We start from the raw sequence: 17,424 nt of genomic DNA, 5'->3' as shown, positions 1-17,424 counted from the left end.
TTTCATGAACACTCCAGAGCCAAAGGAGGAATCTGCAAAGTCCGAAAAAGGAACTCCAGCTATCTGTGAAGTCACCATTAGTCCTGAGTGATGAGATTTCAACATGTTCGTGTATGTTGGCAAACTCAGTCTCAGCAGCCCTGGGAAAAGAGCCCCAAAGAGATTTTGGCTGCAGTGAATAACATCACAGCAAAGGTCTGATTTCATCAGAGGAACACACTCCTCAGGACAGTTCAACACACTGTAGACAGCAAAGGGAATGGGTTTTGCTTGCTAACAACTAGCTTCTGAAGCTGATGTGATATATAGGCTTTAATGTGGCCCATCTATAGCAGGCTGGCCAGAATGTATTGGATGTCCTCAATGTCCACGTCTTCCACTTGCATAAATTTCAAGGCAACTAGAAAAACATCCAGAGATAGCTGGTGTGTTTTGAGTAACAAGTACACTTTCTTAAAAAACACTTTAGCTTCTCAAGGGTAAGGAAGGTACTGCAGTAAATAAAAAAGGTCTCGTGCTTTGTCAGAGCCACGTGTGATAGGAGCGTGCCTCCTCTTACAGCCTTGGTTATTTCAGCAAACTGCATGAGATGATACATTTTCAAAAGGTCAGTGGGTGGCCTATGACCCAACAGCATTTTTACTGGAAGTAACTGTATCAGAATCATCCAATTGTTCTTTTGACTTAAATGGTGACAGTGCTCAAAGGCAAAAGACCGGTACTCCTCAGCTTGCTTGAAGTCACTGTCAAACGTGGCCTTTCATCCAACATACTACCTGTATGTCCCCCTCTGGGCCATACTGTAATCATCTTTCAGGTTTGAGCTGTCAATGGCTCTGATGAAGGGCTTACGCAAATGGAGTCTGTTGATTTTAAAGTAAACCTTGAGTAACTGATGCACCAGAAACAGCATCCCTCACCTCTTAGAATCCTCTACACCCTCACGAGTGTCACTGGCACGTACACAGAAACAGCTCATCAACAGTTCAGCTGCTTTTTCCAACCTGTCCCCAACCTTGCTTTTTTCTTTCTTTACCAACTGCTGATCTGCATTATTGTCGAACACTTGAAGGTCAAATGCCACAGCACACATGACAGGCAGAGCCCAGTTTCTTCTTTGAGAGCCTGAAATGCCCAAATGCCCATAGAAATGACTGGGCAATGACAGTCTAGCACTTGTATGCATCTATGGAGTTGTGAGTTCCCTACTGCGTAAGTGCACTTTAAATGAGCTGGCAAGCATTTCGTCACTAAGTGGATTCCAAAACGTGTTGACACCTCTGTTCTGGAGAGGCTGACTGAAGCTGTAGGCTGACAACATAAGGAAGCTTGAAAGACACCAGCTGCACACCGGATGCCCCATCTCTGGTGCCAGTTGGTTTGTGGACCATCTAAATGATTATGGTTTCTCAATCAGGGGAGTGATATAAAGGTCTTTTAAAATAAATTTATTTAACTAAGAAAGAAACAAGTAGAATTAATGAAAACTGTATTTAAATTACAAAGCAGGTCAATACATAGATATAGGAAAAACAAAAATATATAAAAATGGTACTCAGCATTTATAAACCTGAGGAGATTCATCAAGGAATATATGAAACACCAAAGTTTAGAAAGTTGTTTTAGGAAAAACAGACTGGAAATAAACAAATGGTAATGCAACTTGGCAAGAGCTAGCATAGAGTTATGAAGGTATGTCTTTAGGATCCTACCAGATGCTGAAGATGGAGCATCAGACCCGAATTGTCTTTTGTACTGGTCATTTGATCTCCTGTATCTGCCCTTACTTGTGTATCTTGCCTCCTTAGAAACTACATCATGTGGCCCTGAGAAGGAAGGGTTCTCTGTTTCATCACATCTCCATACAGTAGTACATGCATGTAAACCAATCATTGTTCCTAAAGCCAATACATATCTAAGGAAAAGGTTTTGTTTTTCATGGGATCTAGTGGATAAAATAGAAATGTATGTGCCTTTTAGACTTTTCATCTCACCACATTCCAGATTTATAATCTTAGTATCTCTTTATAAGTAATCAGAATTCTCTCACTTTTTAAAATTATAGTTTACTGATATGCTATTATACTTGTCCTGATTTTTTCCCACCTCCACGCACCAACCCCACTCCCTCAGGCAATCCCCCTATCCTTCTTCATGCTAATAAGTTCTTTGGCTACTTCCTCTCCTAGACTGTACTTTACATTCCCATGGCTATTCTGTGACTACCTATTTGTACTCTTTAATCCCCTCACCTCTCACCCATCCTCCCATATCTACCCTCCCATCTCTTTATTTTTAACCTTCAGCATTTTAATTATGATGGGTCTTAGAGGAGGCTTTTTTTGTATCCATCTTCTCGGGGATTCTCTGTGCTTCTTCAACTTGTGTGTCTATTTCCCTTACCAATTAGTTTTCTTTCATCATTTTTTCATATACATTTCCAATTTCTTTCTCTTCTCCTTCTGGTACCCCCCATGAAGTGAATGTTGGATTGCTTAAAGTTGTCCCACAGCTGCTTACACTGTCCTCATTTGGGGGGATTCTCTTTTCTTTATGTTGTTGCTGATTGGTGGTTTTTCTTCTTCTGTTCCAAACCTTTGATTTGATTCTTGGCTATATCTGCTTTACTGTTGTTTCCCTATAAATTGTTCATTCCAATTAGTGTATCTTTCATTTCTAAGTGGATCTTTTTTATGTTGTTAATGTCCTCACTAAGTTCCTTGAGCATCCTTAAAACCATTACTTTGAACTCTGTGCCCGATAAATTACTTATCTCTATTTCATTTAGCTCTTTTTTCTGGCGTTTTGATCTGTTCTTTCATTTGAGCCATGTTTCATTGGCTCCTCATTTTGGCAGCCTCCCTGTGTTTGTTTCTATGTATGAGGTAGAGCTGCTTTGACTTCATGTCTTGGTAGTGTGGCCCAATGGAGTAGGTGTGCTGTAGGGTCCAATGGCACAGTCTCTGCTATCGCCCAAGCTGGGTATTCAAGGTTCAGCCTTCATGTGGGCTGGGTACACCCTTCTCTCATAATTGAAACTTGGTTGCTGTTGGCATAACAATGGGAGGGATTTATCCAGGCCAGTGAGTTGCAAGGACTGCCTGTGATGACTGACCACCAGCCTCTACCCTCCATGGAAGACCAGCTGTGCAGTGGTTGTGTGATGGTGCTCCAATATTGTCTGTAGCTTTCCAGTGGGTATGCTGGCCCCTGGGGCTTCCTGGGTGGTTCAGGCCAAGTTCAACCTCCACCTGTGTGTTGCCCAGGGCCGCCCTGTCTGAGGTATAAAGCAATCTGAGATGGCCACTACTAGGGCTGGGTTTGGAGATTTCTAGGCGAAGCCAAGCTGTGAATCTAGGCTACTAGTGCTGGTCCTGGGGCTCACTGAGGCCAGCTGCTGCTTATTTGAGAAGATTTAGGAAGTTGTGAAGCCTGAGCCAAGATTATTTACATGAAAAAGCTATTTAGGTGGGCCTATAAGTTGGATGAGGCAGAACCTCTGGGGATCTACAAGGTGAGTCAAACAGTGTTAGCTGGGTTGATGGAATCTTAAATACAGCACCAGTGTGCTGGTTCTGTGGGGAGAGGGCCCAGAAAAAGGACAATGGCCTCTGCTCTCCTTGATGTGAGACTCCTCAGCCTCCCCCTGCATTCCATTGGTGGCCCTCAAGCAGCCACCCTGTTGCTGGAGCCCAGAGGGAGTGAGTAGGTGATCCCGTGTGTGAGTTCTTTAAGAGGTACTGCTTGGGGCTCCAGAAATTTCTTCCACCAACTCAATCCCTGTTGGTTTTTGCAGCCAGAAGTTGTGGCGACTTATCTTCCTGGCACTTGAATCCTGGGCTTAGGGGCCTGGTGTGGGACTGGGACTTCTTGCTCCCGAAATATGCCTTCTGAATTTTTATCTACCACACATGTGTGTGGGACCAGGCCATTCCTGGTGTGTGCCCTTCCTACCAGTCTGGATGGTTGTGGTTTCTTTAATTCTGTAGTTGTCATACTTCTGTTCAACCTGATTTCTGATGGTTCTGAGCAGTAGTTGTGCTATATTTTAGTTGTAATTTTGATGTGGTTGTGTGAAGACGTGAGCCATGTCTGCCTATGCTGCCATCTTGACCGGAAGTCACACTTAGAATTATCTCACCTTTTAATGAAGCGTCCTGATTAATGAGTTAAAGCTGTTGGGGAATTACCTTGCCAAAATAGATCCTGTTTAAGAATAACCAAGATCTGCCTAAATAAGGCTCTGTGTGTAGGGGTGGAGGGTAGATGTGAATCCTGGGAACTCAGGATTTGAAATGTCCTATAAGAATTCTCCACAAAACAGAGGCCTTGGAGATCCAAGTGACTTCACAGCATGATGCAGGGCACAGATCATCCCATTCTTTCCTTTCTGACTTCTGCTTCTTTGTCTGTCCTCTATAGTCTCTAGGAAAGGCATATCCCCTGGGATATAGCACATGGGCTGAGAAGATCCGTGGTTTGGGTATCAGACCTCCTGGGTTTGAATCTTAGCTCCACCACTTGTGAGCTGTATGACCTCGAGCATGTTGCATAACCTCTCTCTGTTTTCTCATCATTAAAATGAGATTCATAGCACCTTATTCTTACTAAGTTTTTAATGAAGATTTGGGATAAGGAATGTAAAACACTTGCTATGTATGGTAGGGTCATTTTATAGTTATTATTGTATGAAGGAAAGTTTCCCTGAAAATAATGCTTTGACAACAAAAGCTACAATACCCCTAACACTCAAGTTCAAGATGATTCTGGGGGTAAAAAGGAGAAGTAAAGCAGTGAAGGAGCCATCAGATTATTGCACATCAGCTGAGATCTGTTTAGAAGTGCCCCACCCCAGACTTACTGTATCACACTCTGCATTTTATCTTGATCCCTGAGTGATGCTTTTGCACATTAGAATGGAAGAAGCATTGTTGTTAGATATTTCTTCTTCCTCTGCTCCTCTAATTTCTTCCTTTTCCACCCAAGACTAGAGGACCTTGTCATGCAAATGAGCTGTAAACTTCTTTTCTTGAAGCAGTTCACAAATAATGATAATAACAAAAAAAGTAATAGTGAACGTGTGCCATGGTCTGTTGTAAGCTCTTGACATGCATTAATTTGTTTAATTCTCACAACAGTACTATGAAATAGGTATTGTTATCATCCCATTTTACAACTGAGGAAATGGAGGTACAGAGAAGTTAAGTAACTTACCAGGGGTTATACAGCCAGTAAACTCAGGTTATGGGACTACAACTCAGGCATTTTGACACTGTAGAGTCCTTGCTCTTAACCGTCATGGATTCCAGCATCTCTTTTCTGTCACTCCTCCAAATTGTGGTTGAACTGAAACATGTGATCCAAGCAATGATGCACTCTTCTGCTCCTTCCAGGCAAATATTTTGCCCCTAAACTTCTTTGAGGCCATCTGTAAGTTAATGTAGGAGTATAAATTCACAAACTTTAATCCATCCCCACTGCTTCTGACAGAGTTCAAAGTTCAATTTCTTCTTTCTAGACTTGGGTAGTAGCTTCTGCAGCTGACTTGCTGCCCATGGTCTTTCTACCACACCAGGCTATTTGAATACTGTAGCCAGCATTATTTTCCTAAAGGGCAGCTTGGATTACCAGTTCCTGTGTCAAAACTTGAAAAGTTTCCCCATTTGAACATAATCCACCTGCCTCTACTTGAGATTCCAGTTTCCTCCTAGATCCTGCCTTTCCAAAACTATTTCCAACCATCTTTTCCAACACATACAAACTCACAGAGTGACCAGCTATATACTCAGTCTTGGGGGCCATCCCTTTGTTTCCCTCTGGAATGCCATTTCGCATATTCCCACGGTCTGAGCCAACCTCAGGCCCCACACAGATACTGCATTCTCAGTAGACTTTTCTATGTGTACAAAGCCAAGATTTATCTTTTTCTTCCCCACTTTCCTGTCATCTCTGTGACTTACAGAGATATTTTGCATTAATATTGGGTACATGCCCTGTACTAGGCTAGTTAAATGTTCTTCGAATAAAAATATTGACTACAGGTAATGAATGCTACTTAACCTACTTTCATACTTGGCTTCCACAGGCACATTTATCCAGCTCTTTCTATGGGTTACCTGGCATTTAAGAAATTATACAATGACATAAGGGGAGTTAGTAGAAGTTCCCCTTCACCCTGCAGCAGATCATTCTGAGAAATCTGACTCACTCATTGATTTTTAACATACATGAAAAAACAATGTGTCTTGCATGAAGTGATGAATAGCTTTGTGGTAATTCTTCCCCATTCACCTACTCTCCTTTTACACATAAGTTCATTTTATACACATACATATGTTTTTAAGCCTACACTTAAAAACAGTTTGATCTCCATTGTTCAAAAGAGTTCATTTTCCAAAATTATGTGTGTATACCCTTTGAAGAAACAGCTTACTTCTAGTTATCATGAATACGTGCAAAGATTATACTACAGAGATGTTCACTGCAGGGTGGTTTATGTTAGCTAAAATTTAAATATAACTTAAATGTCCGAAATGGTAGTGATTAATTAAATTACTGTACTAATATGTCTAAACAGTGGCATGCATTAGGTAAAATGATATTGAAAATGTTTGTGGACACAGTGTCATGATATATTTTTAACTGAACAAAAGTGTATGAAAGAATAGAGAACCTCAAAATAGATCCACACAAATATGTCCAACTGATTTTTGACAAAAATATGAAGGCAATTCAGTGGAGGAAGAATGGTCTTTTCAACAATGATGCTGGAGCAACTGAACAATCCATAAGGCAAAAGATAAAATAAAATAATCTTAGCATAAACCACATATTTTATAAATCTATAATGAATTATAAGTTAAAATGTAAAATGTAAAGCTAGAAAACAAGACTAAAGCATTAGGATGTAGGAAAAGGTAAGAGTTCTTATATAGGCAAGTATATGTATGATCCACAAAAGAAAAATTGATAGTTTAGACTTCTCAAAATTTAAAAATTTTGCTCTATGAAAAAAACTATTAAAAGGATTGAAAATACAGCTAACAGGATGGGAGAGAGTATTTGCAAACCACATATTTAACAAAGGACTTGAATCTAGAACATATAAAGAATTCTCAAAACTTAGCAAGAAACAAAGAATTTAAAAAGCCAAAAATCAAGTTAGAAAATGGGCAAAAGGCATGAAGAAACATTTCATTAAAGAGGAAATGGCAAGAATATGAAATGATTGTCAACATCATTAGCCATTAAGTAAATGCAAGTTGAACCCACAATGAGATGTTACTTCATACCTAGCAGAATAGGTAAATAAAAGTGGATAATACCAAATGCTGGTGAGGACACAAAGAAACTGAATCACTTGAACGTTACTGGCTAGAATGTAAAATAGTACAGTCATTTTGAAAACTAGTTTGGCAGTTTCTTAAAAAGAAAAAAAACTAAACATGCACTTAATATACAGCCCAGCAATTACATTTCTGGGCATTTAGCTCAGAGAAATGAAAACTTAGGTCCATACAAAAACCTGTATATTATTGTTTATTTGTAATAGTCACAAAATAGGAAAAAATGAATATCCTTCACTGAATGAATGATTAAACAAATTATGCTACATCCATACTGGAATATTCCCCAGCAATATAAAGGAGTAAACTATTGATATATGCAGCCATTTGGATCCCAAGGGATCTATGATAAATAATAAAAGCCAATCTCAAGAGGTTACTCATGCTTGATTTTATTCATATACATTTGTAAAATGACAAAATTATAGAGATGGAGAATAGACTGATGATTGCCAGGAGTTAGAAATGGGAAAGGGGAGTTAGAAATGTGAAAGAGGGAAGGAGAATGGTGTGACTGTAAATGGGTAATGACGGGGATCTTTGTCATGATGGAATAGTTCTGAATCTTGATTGGGGTATTGGTCACATGAATCAACATGTATTATAATTACCTAGAACTATAAACAGATACAAACACATAAATGAAAATGAGTATATGTAAAACTGGTGAAATCTGATTAAGGTCTAAAGATTGTATAAGTATCAGTTTACTGGTCTGGATATTATACTATAGTTATCTAAGATTAGGGAAAACTAGGTGAATGGTATATGCTACCTCTGTGTACTATTTTGTAACATTCTGTAAATCTATACATATTTTTTAATAAAATGTTTTAAAAAAGAACTATTTTATTGCACATGGTAACTTGGATAAATTTCCAGGGCATTATGCTGAGTGAAAAAATTCTACCTCAAACTGTTCTGTACTATATGATTGCATTTATGGAAAGCTGTATATTGATTAGGTGATGAAAATATTACCAGAGGCTCACAGGAACTTAACTCTGAATTTCCCCCAGGAGAAATGATTCTGTTTTCAGTGACTTTATAGAATATAACTACTATGAGTAACAAGAATCAACTATAATTCTCACAAGAGCAGAATTCTAGAGATAGAGAATAAATCAGTAGTTGCCACAGATAGGGACAAAGAGGGTGGTGATTAAAGGGTAGACTATAAAGGATTTCTGTAGGGAGGTTTTGTGTGATGCAATAGTTTTGTAGTTTGCAATGGATTGTGGTGGTGGTTACACAAATCTATACATGGAATCAAACGGCATGAAGTGCACACACATGCACATATGTCATACATACATGTGTGTGCAGGTAAAACCCAGTGAATTTGGAACAAGGCAGAAGATAGTTAGCAGTATCACACAAATGCTGAATTCCTGCTTTTGATACTATACTATGTTTAAGTAAAGTGTAACCATGAGGGGGAGCTGGGTGAAGGATAAGCTGGATTCTGTATTATTTTTTTAAAGTTTCCCATAGTTTATAATTCAAAATTTTAAAAGTCTACAACACAATATGTATAATACACTTATACGGGGTCTGGCAAAAGTAATGCTCCTGAGTGTGGTTGGAGGGTACGTGAGGGCCTCACACAAGATGGACAGCAATTTGAAGGGTTCACTTGAAAGGTCGTATGGTGCTTGGGTGCGATACTGTTGTGTCACAGAATTGCATGCTTATATTTTTGTATTAAAAGATTTTTATGTAATAAAAAGGTCATTATTTGCACCAGACCCTGTATATTATTTTAAATTGACATCAACTTAAAATCTCAAGTCCTAATTACTGATCAATATAAAAGTTTAAGTAGAAATACCAAACTCATCTGGGATGATATCATTTGTGTGGCATGATAGGTTCAAAGTAACTTTTAATATAGATTTTGACTTGACTAAAATTAAATTTAACCACGATTCAGATTTAAATTTTACAAATATAGAGATAATTTTTAATGTAGCATGAATTTAACTTTAGTGTCATTTTAATAAATCTGTGATCGGTTGTAAATATTTGATAGTTTACCTTCATATAATGTTTAGTAAATTGGGAATAGTAGAGGTTTATTTACCACTTGAGTGTATGCAGCAGATTAGCTTATTTTCTAATTTAAAATATAATAAATGTTTTAAAATTTTAATTTTGAGTTGAAAGTAAATAACTGTATTAAGATTATACATATTATTGGAATGTTTAAGAAAACTTGAGATTCATCATGTTTAGAAGTTTAATATAATAGATTTATAAAAGTTAATTTAAGTATTCAGTTAAGTATTATGTGTAAAAACAGTATTGTTTTTACACAATTTAAAGCATTTAAAATATTAGTTTATCCAACATATAACATAGAGTAAATTTATAAGTACATCATAAAGCTTATGGAAATTTAATTTCATTAATTAAATACTTTAAAAATGATAAAGATATGTCAGTAGAATAATAAGATTTGAAGTAAAACTTAAAAGCTTAAGGAAAACTGGCTTTATGAATGTGTGACTTTAATAAAAGAAATAATAATATTTTTAAAGTAATCCCAGAATATTTTCTTTTGTGTATCCTCAAAAATACCCAAATCTCATGTCTATATTATAGGATACACATACTCATTTCATTGGTATGTAAGCATTTCCAAAAAAAATTATGAATCTATGTACTAACATGGAAAAATCATGGTAATAAACAGCAGGAAACAAAATAACATAATGTAATTTAAATTTGAGTACAGCAGATTAGGTACAACTTCCTTTATTTGAACTATTCTGTATTGATACCAACACAGGCACTGAATTTTCCAAGGGCCCAGAAAGATGTCTTCTCAACTTGATTTAGTAAGAAAGTATACAGGCCTGGAAAAAGTTTTGAAAAGGATGCTTTGCTCCTTACCTTCTAGAAATGAAATGACATGAGTGCGGTGTCAGAACTGTGTTTGAATTCTAGCTCCGACTCTTTCCAGCCTTACCACCTTGAATGAAAGTCACTCACTCAGAACCTCTGTTTCCTTTTCTATGAAATGGACATAATAATATCTGCCCATATAAAAGTGTTTGTTACACAGTAGGCACTTCATTAAAGCCCCCATCCTTTTTTCCCTTTCAACTTTAGGATATCATGAATCTCCTACCTGACCGTGCCTGTGGCCCGGAACAACACCTCTGGTGACCCTGGTAAAGTGCTTGTGTGTTTCTGCATGTGCGTCTCACCCTTGGTCTTACTGCTCTTCAATTTTATTTTTTCTGTGTCTTACTGTCTTCTGTTAAATATATCTCTTGCATTATGTTTATTTCTGGATCTACCTTAAATGCTTTGTGAAAGGTGGGGATGGGGAGGTACTGAGTAAGTACTGGTTTGTTTCTTTCCCCTCCACTGTGGGTGACTAGACACCAAAAGAGCTCCTCCCTCCCCCTCTTGGTAGTGGACAGATGTTTCTGGGTTTATGAGAGCCCACCAACCCACAGAATGCTGTTCAGAGTAAGTCCAGTAAAGAAGTGGCAGTCGAAATCATCCAATATGTTCAGCACTTGATTCCTCTAAGTGACTATTAGTTGCTTTGTGTAAAGCTCACAGTATATTCTTAATCCTCAACTGGTTTTCACCCTTCATCCAGTTGTTTTCTGCTTAGAGAATTAAAGTCGATGTTTGCAAGTAACTAAGCAAAGTACAATTAGAAAGAAAATCTGTATTTTAAAGGAGGTGTATGATGCATTTGAAAAATAAGTAAGTGTTCCAGATTACAACCTGTTTTTTTTGTTGTTCAATCTTAGCAGTTAAGAGTAATATATTGTTAAGTTATTGGTCAGACCTTTTTTTCCCCATTGCAAAGTACTATCATTGAGGTTAAACTCCTATTCTCTAAACTTTAAGAATGAAAAAAATATATAAGAGGACTAAATGGTAATGGAAAAATACAATAAATATTACATTTAATAAAGAATGAAAAATATGCAAATATAAAAACATTTTCTGATGTCTTGAGTGGGATAAAAATATGTGTGCAGTGTGTATGTTTTTAAAATCATTCCACCTAGTCAAAATGCTTTCAAAGGAGAAAGAATAACTGATGCTTCTTGTTGAGACTGGAAAGTATTGTGATTGCACTGAAAAGCATGGCCCCTCTTGAAGTTTAGTTTTTTACTTCCTTTATTTGAGTATAAAGTGAAAAGGAGGTTTCTCTAAGATGTCCTAATAGAAGCTTTTGAATGATGTGCAGAGATAACATTGAGGTGAATAGAGTCCATCAAGATTTGCCAGAAGTATGAAATAATTATGGAAAGGATTCCATTAGAGACAAAAAGCTACCTGGACTAATAGAGACAGAAAAGGCTGACCCCTTTCTGGTTCTTAACTTTCTCTAATGGATGGCCTTAAGTTGAAATCAAGATTCAACTGGATCATTGATTCATAAAAGAAAAATATTGAGTTAGTGGCATATAAGCAAAAGCTGGAGAAATAGTCAGATTTATCTTTTATTTAAAGCTTGGGATGAAATGTATTTTTATTATTTGCTGAGGTTTGTTTGTTTTGAGCTCATAGGAATGGAAGCTAAACAATTGGATATATTCTCATGAAATAAATAATAGTTTTAATGAAGAAAACAAAGGCTGCCTCTAATAAGAACAGTGTCAACTCAACAAAAAGAAATCTACGAATTTTTAAAAGATACCTGCCATTATACATTACCTATTAGAGAAAGCAGAGTGTTCTTTGGCTAGTAATTGACGTATGTCAAATTCCGCATTTTCCAGCGCATACTTCAATAACACACAAACATGCACACATATGTAGCTAGAGTAAAATGGGTCAAATATCTGAAATTATCTAAAATTCCCTCTGTTGGCTGAAAGCAGTAACTGATGGCTTTGCCTCTAGTTGTTGCAAAGCGCTTCACTACAGCTGGGTAAAAGTGTTCTGAGTGTCAGATTGGTAATTAGCTGGTCTGTTATGGAGGGAAAATTGCTAATAATAAGTAAAGGTACTGCCATTGTCTGAGCGAAGGATCAGCTGAAGTCAAGGATGTCAAGGAGAGATGTGAAATTGTGGATGAAGCATTTTGATTGTGATTCAGTTAATATTAGGCTGTTCCTGATGAGCAAGATGAGCTGAGGTGGCCAGCAATATGAAAGTGGAAATAAAGAACTTACTTTAAAATATGAAACATAGCAAGTAGGATGAATTTTAAAATGCTGTATCATTTAAGTGGAAATCTCAATATATTCAATGTATTGGTTAAAAACTAGATTATTAATAAGTTGTATTAGTACTCAAATTAATATTCGGAGAATATAGGAAAATTGAGAATACAGTTAATGAATCTCCTTTCTTGAGAATCATATACAATTGATGTAATTTTACACTGAGGATAATAAATCCACAATAATTGGTTCAGCCAATTCTCAATACATTTTTGTCAAGATTTTCTAATTTATCTCATTGAAAACTATATTTTAAATTATCATATAAAGTTAGTTAATTCATCCAAAATATTAAATAAATCAATATACATACAAACACATATATATGGAGTATAATCATATATGGTTGAAGTTTTAGTAATAACATAAATGTTTAATGAAATATAAAATAATTTCTTTTAAATATAATATGGCCCTAAATGTTATTCTGAGTTTTTTAATTTCAGAGTAACTTTTGCCTTATTGTGTGTCTGTATTATGTTTGCATGGTTATGCTTTCAAAATGCTTTCATATTATATGTTTTTCATCTTATTCCATAATTTTATGAAGATTCAATAAATATTATTATTAGTTCCATTCTACATAAGAAAATACTGAGACTTAGAAAGTTCAAGGAAACACTTTACCCCAAATCACACAACAACAAACTGACAGAGCCCAGAATCAAATCTGTCTTCCAGTGACTCCAAAAGTGTGGGATGTGGGTATGGGTGTCCATGTAGGAAGGATACATGGTTATTGTCATTACTCCTCATATGTGAAGATGCTTATGGCCTTTGTGATAGAGAGATTGTCTCAGCGACAGGAGTGAGGAGGAGGAAAACAGAGGAGAAAGGACTCATGTACATGGACAACAGTGTGGTGATTGCATGGGGGAGGGGTGTGAGGGGACTAAATGGTAATGGCAAATATACAATAAATTTAAAAAAATGTGTGTGTGTGTGTGTGTGTGTGTGTGTGTGTATCCATCCAGTTTCCACAGTCCCTATTTGCTTGTAAGATGTTTTTGTGTTTGTGACTTATTTCTATGCCTTTTGGACTACATGACACCTTTGTTCAAAAATGAGACACTCCATCATTAAAAAGGGGGGATTATTATCTAATGGAGATAAGTTATTTGCAAGAGAGCATCTCTAGCCTTGCCTTTGGAGCATGCCACTGGCTGAAATTAAACTAGAATGGAAGATACCAGGAGCTGGTAATATAGGAGGTTTAACAGCAAAGCTATTGAAACTATATATATATATATATATACACACACACACACATACATATATATATAGTTTCAATATGTATATATATACACACACACAGCTATATGTTGAAACTATATATACTATATGTGTGTGTATATATACATGTATATGTAGATACATAGATAGATTAGAAAGTGAGTTCAGAAGATTTACTATTTAATTTTTCTTTTTTGCTTAAAAATCTCTTTTAGCACTGGCTGATATGGCTCAACTGGTTGGGTGTTGTCCCACAGACTAAAAAATGTGAGGTTCAATCCTTGGTTCACACACATGCCTAGGTTGTGGGTTCAATCCCCAGGTGGGGCATGTATGAAGGGACAGCCAATTGGTGTTTATCTCTCACATCAATTATTTCTCTCCCTCTCTCCCTCCCTTTCTCTCTCTCTAAACCCTCTCTCCCCTTTTCTCTCTCTGCAAGTGATGAAAAAAATGTCCTCTGATGAGGATAAAAAATAAAGTAAAATAAAACTATTTTTCAAAATCTCTCTTAAAAATCTCTTATATCTGATTCATGAACATATACTATGCTGTATCTAGGAATGTCTGCATGGACCTTTAAGTATGGAGAATACAATTATTTCCTGATTCAACATAGCAGAATTTTATATTTACAGATTTGAAGTGTCTTAATGGGCTAGGGCAATTTGTAATTACCCCTTAGGAATGTCTTGGGAAGCAAGTAAATCAATGATTATGAAGTGTCTTCTACAAGTTTGACCCTTGCCATGAGGAAGTGACCCAAGCTAAGTGCCCAGCAATTTATCTCTACATCAGAGTTCATAAATTGAAGATTTATCAACAATCTTTGGATAGTGATAGGAAAATATAGAAATGCCTACTCAGTTCTTTGTATTATAATGAGGATTTTTGGAAAGAATGTTTCATACAATATAGTTACAAATAAGGCCCTTCCCTCCCCCCACTGCAAATTGGTTTACAACTATAATTTGCTTGCAAGGCAAATTCTAGTGGTGTCAGAATATTTAAATATTACATGTTTCATTTGTTGACAGAACTGATCAAGTCCAAATGTTATTGTTGGCTTTGTAGACATCACTGGTGAATAATTTGGAAAGAAGAACACTTGAGTATGAATGTTGAAATGCTGAAATGTTTTTAATATATATTAAATATAAATCCCAGTAATTATACATTTAAATTGTACTCTGAGCTACACACACACACACACACACACACACACACACACCCCCACACACACACACACACACACACACACACACACACACACACCCAGTTCTTTTCTAATGTGTTTTTCAGGTTTCCAAGTAACTGTAATATGGTGAACGGGTAGTCCAACTAGAGTGAGTAAGTCCAAAGTGATTAAAATAGTGGAGCAACAAGCCTACCAAAAAAAAAAAAAAAAGAGTGCGTTTTGTTTTTTTGGTTAACATGAAGGGGATTTGAGATTTCCCAGACGTATAAGGAATAATGATACAGATTACAGATTCTGATAGTACAAATTTCATTTCACTCAATAGGTCATAATATTTATGTAATAAACTACACCAAGCTAATGTTATGGGTAAACTTTAGGGTACCGAGTTATAATATATTCTACATAGTAACAAAAGAAACAAGGCATTTGGCTTTTTGATGAAATTACCACTGTCAGAATATTTTTAGGGCAAGAGTTTAAAAAGATTAACATGTTACTAGGTTCCTTTGCTATTATGTAGCAAAGAATGTTTAGAATATATAGAAAATGTCCAATTGAAAAACTGGGAGAAATCTGCAAACTTAGTCAACTCCTCTTGGTACATGGTTCAAGGGGGAGCAGAGGAAGGGAGAAAGGAAGGTTCATTTAAGTTCCAATTAATAATAAAAACACTTTTGGACTGGGTTTGCATTTCTCTGAAATGGTAAAAATGGTTCTTTTTAAAATATTTTACATAAAGAGAAAGAAAAAAACCTCTTAATATTATCCAAGATTGAGCAGGTTCAGAGGTCTAAAGAAAGTGCTCATCCTCAAGTTAATAGCTTTACCGAAAATATCTTTAACTGAAGAAGTTTTAAATGCAATTTACATGGAACAAATCAGTTTTGGGTTTCAACATACGTTTTAATCTGAAGCAGTTTGCAAAATCCAACTACACATATCAGCAAAACATTTCATTTATTTTAGATAAGCATGGGCTTTAGCAAATGAGTTTTCCTTTAGAGCGGGAAAATAGGACCAATTTTTACTTAGAATTTTGTATTCTTGTCATTATATCTTAAGTACTTGTTTTACTGTTGTTTTTACCTTGATTAAATGATTAACTTTATGTAGATTCTGTATGGCAGTGACCAGTCCCTGCCTCTCTCCAAAATCTACCCTCTGCTCACAATCTGCTTGGTCAAAGTCACATAAACTCAACAGCCAATTAACTAAACACATTTTCCACTCCTCAGCTTTCATTCTGAGCAACTAGTAAAGCAGCTAACATTTATTTGTTTTTCTTTTTGTTTGCCTTTTGAAAGAATCAATAAAAAAAATATGTATTTAATTCGAGACTGGAGGAAAATGCCTTATTTATCCTATTGTGCACTAAAATCTCTTTGTTTTGTGTCAACAAAGAAATAGGTTACCTAAATGTCAACATGTAAATAACTTGAAGTTTTATTTGAAAATGTTGATGTATGGAGATTGGGACTGTCATTTTGCAGATAAGAAAGTAAATAAAGTATTTCCCATGATAGATTAAAATCTTAGTAAGACTTGAATTCCTGATTTTTAAAAAAATTATACACATTAGCCTTTGGGACACAAATACTGTCCAGGCTATTTTCAAAGAATGGACACTCTCCTTCTGGGTTTCTGATGAGATGTCCAATGGAGGGTCACTCTGCATTTCAGGAAGGGTCCAACCCTGGATATGTATTTGCTTTGGTGTGAATTGAAGTCAATAAATTAGACCAAAAAAAGTTTCAAATCTGCATTTAAACCCTTACGTCTCTAGTAAGAGTTTACCTTTCTAGTTTTACCATCGTCTGAAACATTTAAACATTTTGCCACATCTTTAAATTACTGATTGGCCACTGGGTCATCTTCTTTATAGGATATCATCCACTATTTCTAAATTATCCATGATACATATAAACTTGGGACAAACAAGTCCCAAATGTGTGTGGGAATTAGAAGAAGGGAGTTCTCTTTTGTTGTAGACACTACTGCCTCTGTCTTACTTCATTTACCTGATTTAAACCTTCAAAACTGATGTCGTGTTTTCTATGCATGATTTTCCTGCCTGTTTTGTATATCTAGTAGGTAACAAGTAATATCTTACATTACTTATATTAAATTAAATTTACTATAAGATTTTGAAATAACTTTCCATGAAAAATAAAGTAGTTAAATTTTAAAAGTCATTCTTGAAAAATGATAGCCAGAGTAGTAAAAACAAATTTTTACACAAATATAAATTTTAGGATGAAAATTTGCTAAGCCAGTAGAATAGTGAGAATAAGTTTATTTATTGATATATAGCAATAAGAAATATTATAGAATTACAAATTTTAACCTTAAACATGATTTATTTCAACACCCCTATTTGTAGATGAAAACAAAAACAAAAACTCCAGGAGTTCAGTGCCTTGCCTAAATTAACACAAGTGACCAG

The 17,424-nt window shown here is 35.9% G+C and overlaps 1 pseudogene; it reads right to left on the bottom strand.

The window, feature by feature from the left end:
* Positions 1–233: 233 nt before the first annotated feature.
* On the bottom strand, positions 234–1,391 carry LOC119035172 (PCI domain-containing protein 2-like; annotated as a pseudogene).
* Between the last annotated feature and the right edge of the window lie 16,033 nt (positions 1,392–17,424).

Source organism: Artibeus jamaicensis, unplaced genomic scaffold, assembly GCF_021234435.1.
Source record: "Artibeus jamaicensis isolate MK-2021 breed Jamaican fruit bat unplaced genomic scaffold, CSHL_Jam_final scaffold_474, whole genome shotgun sequence".
Lineage (NCBI taxonomy): Eukaryota > Metazoa > Chordata > Mammalia > Chiroptera > Phyllostomidae > Artibeus > Artibeus jamaicensis.
Note: the sequence above shows the minus strand (reverse complement) of the source record. Positions and strands in the feature narration are given on the sequence as shown.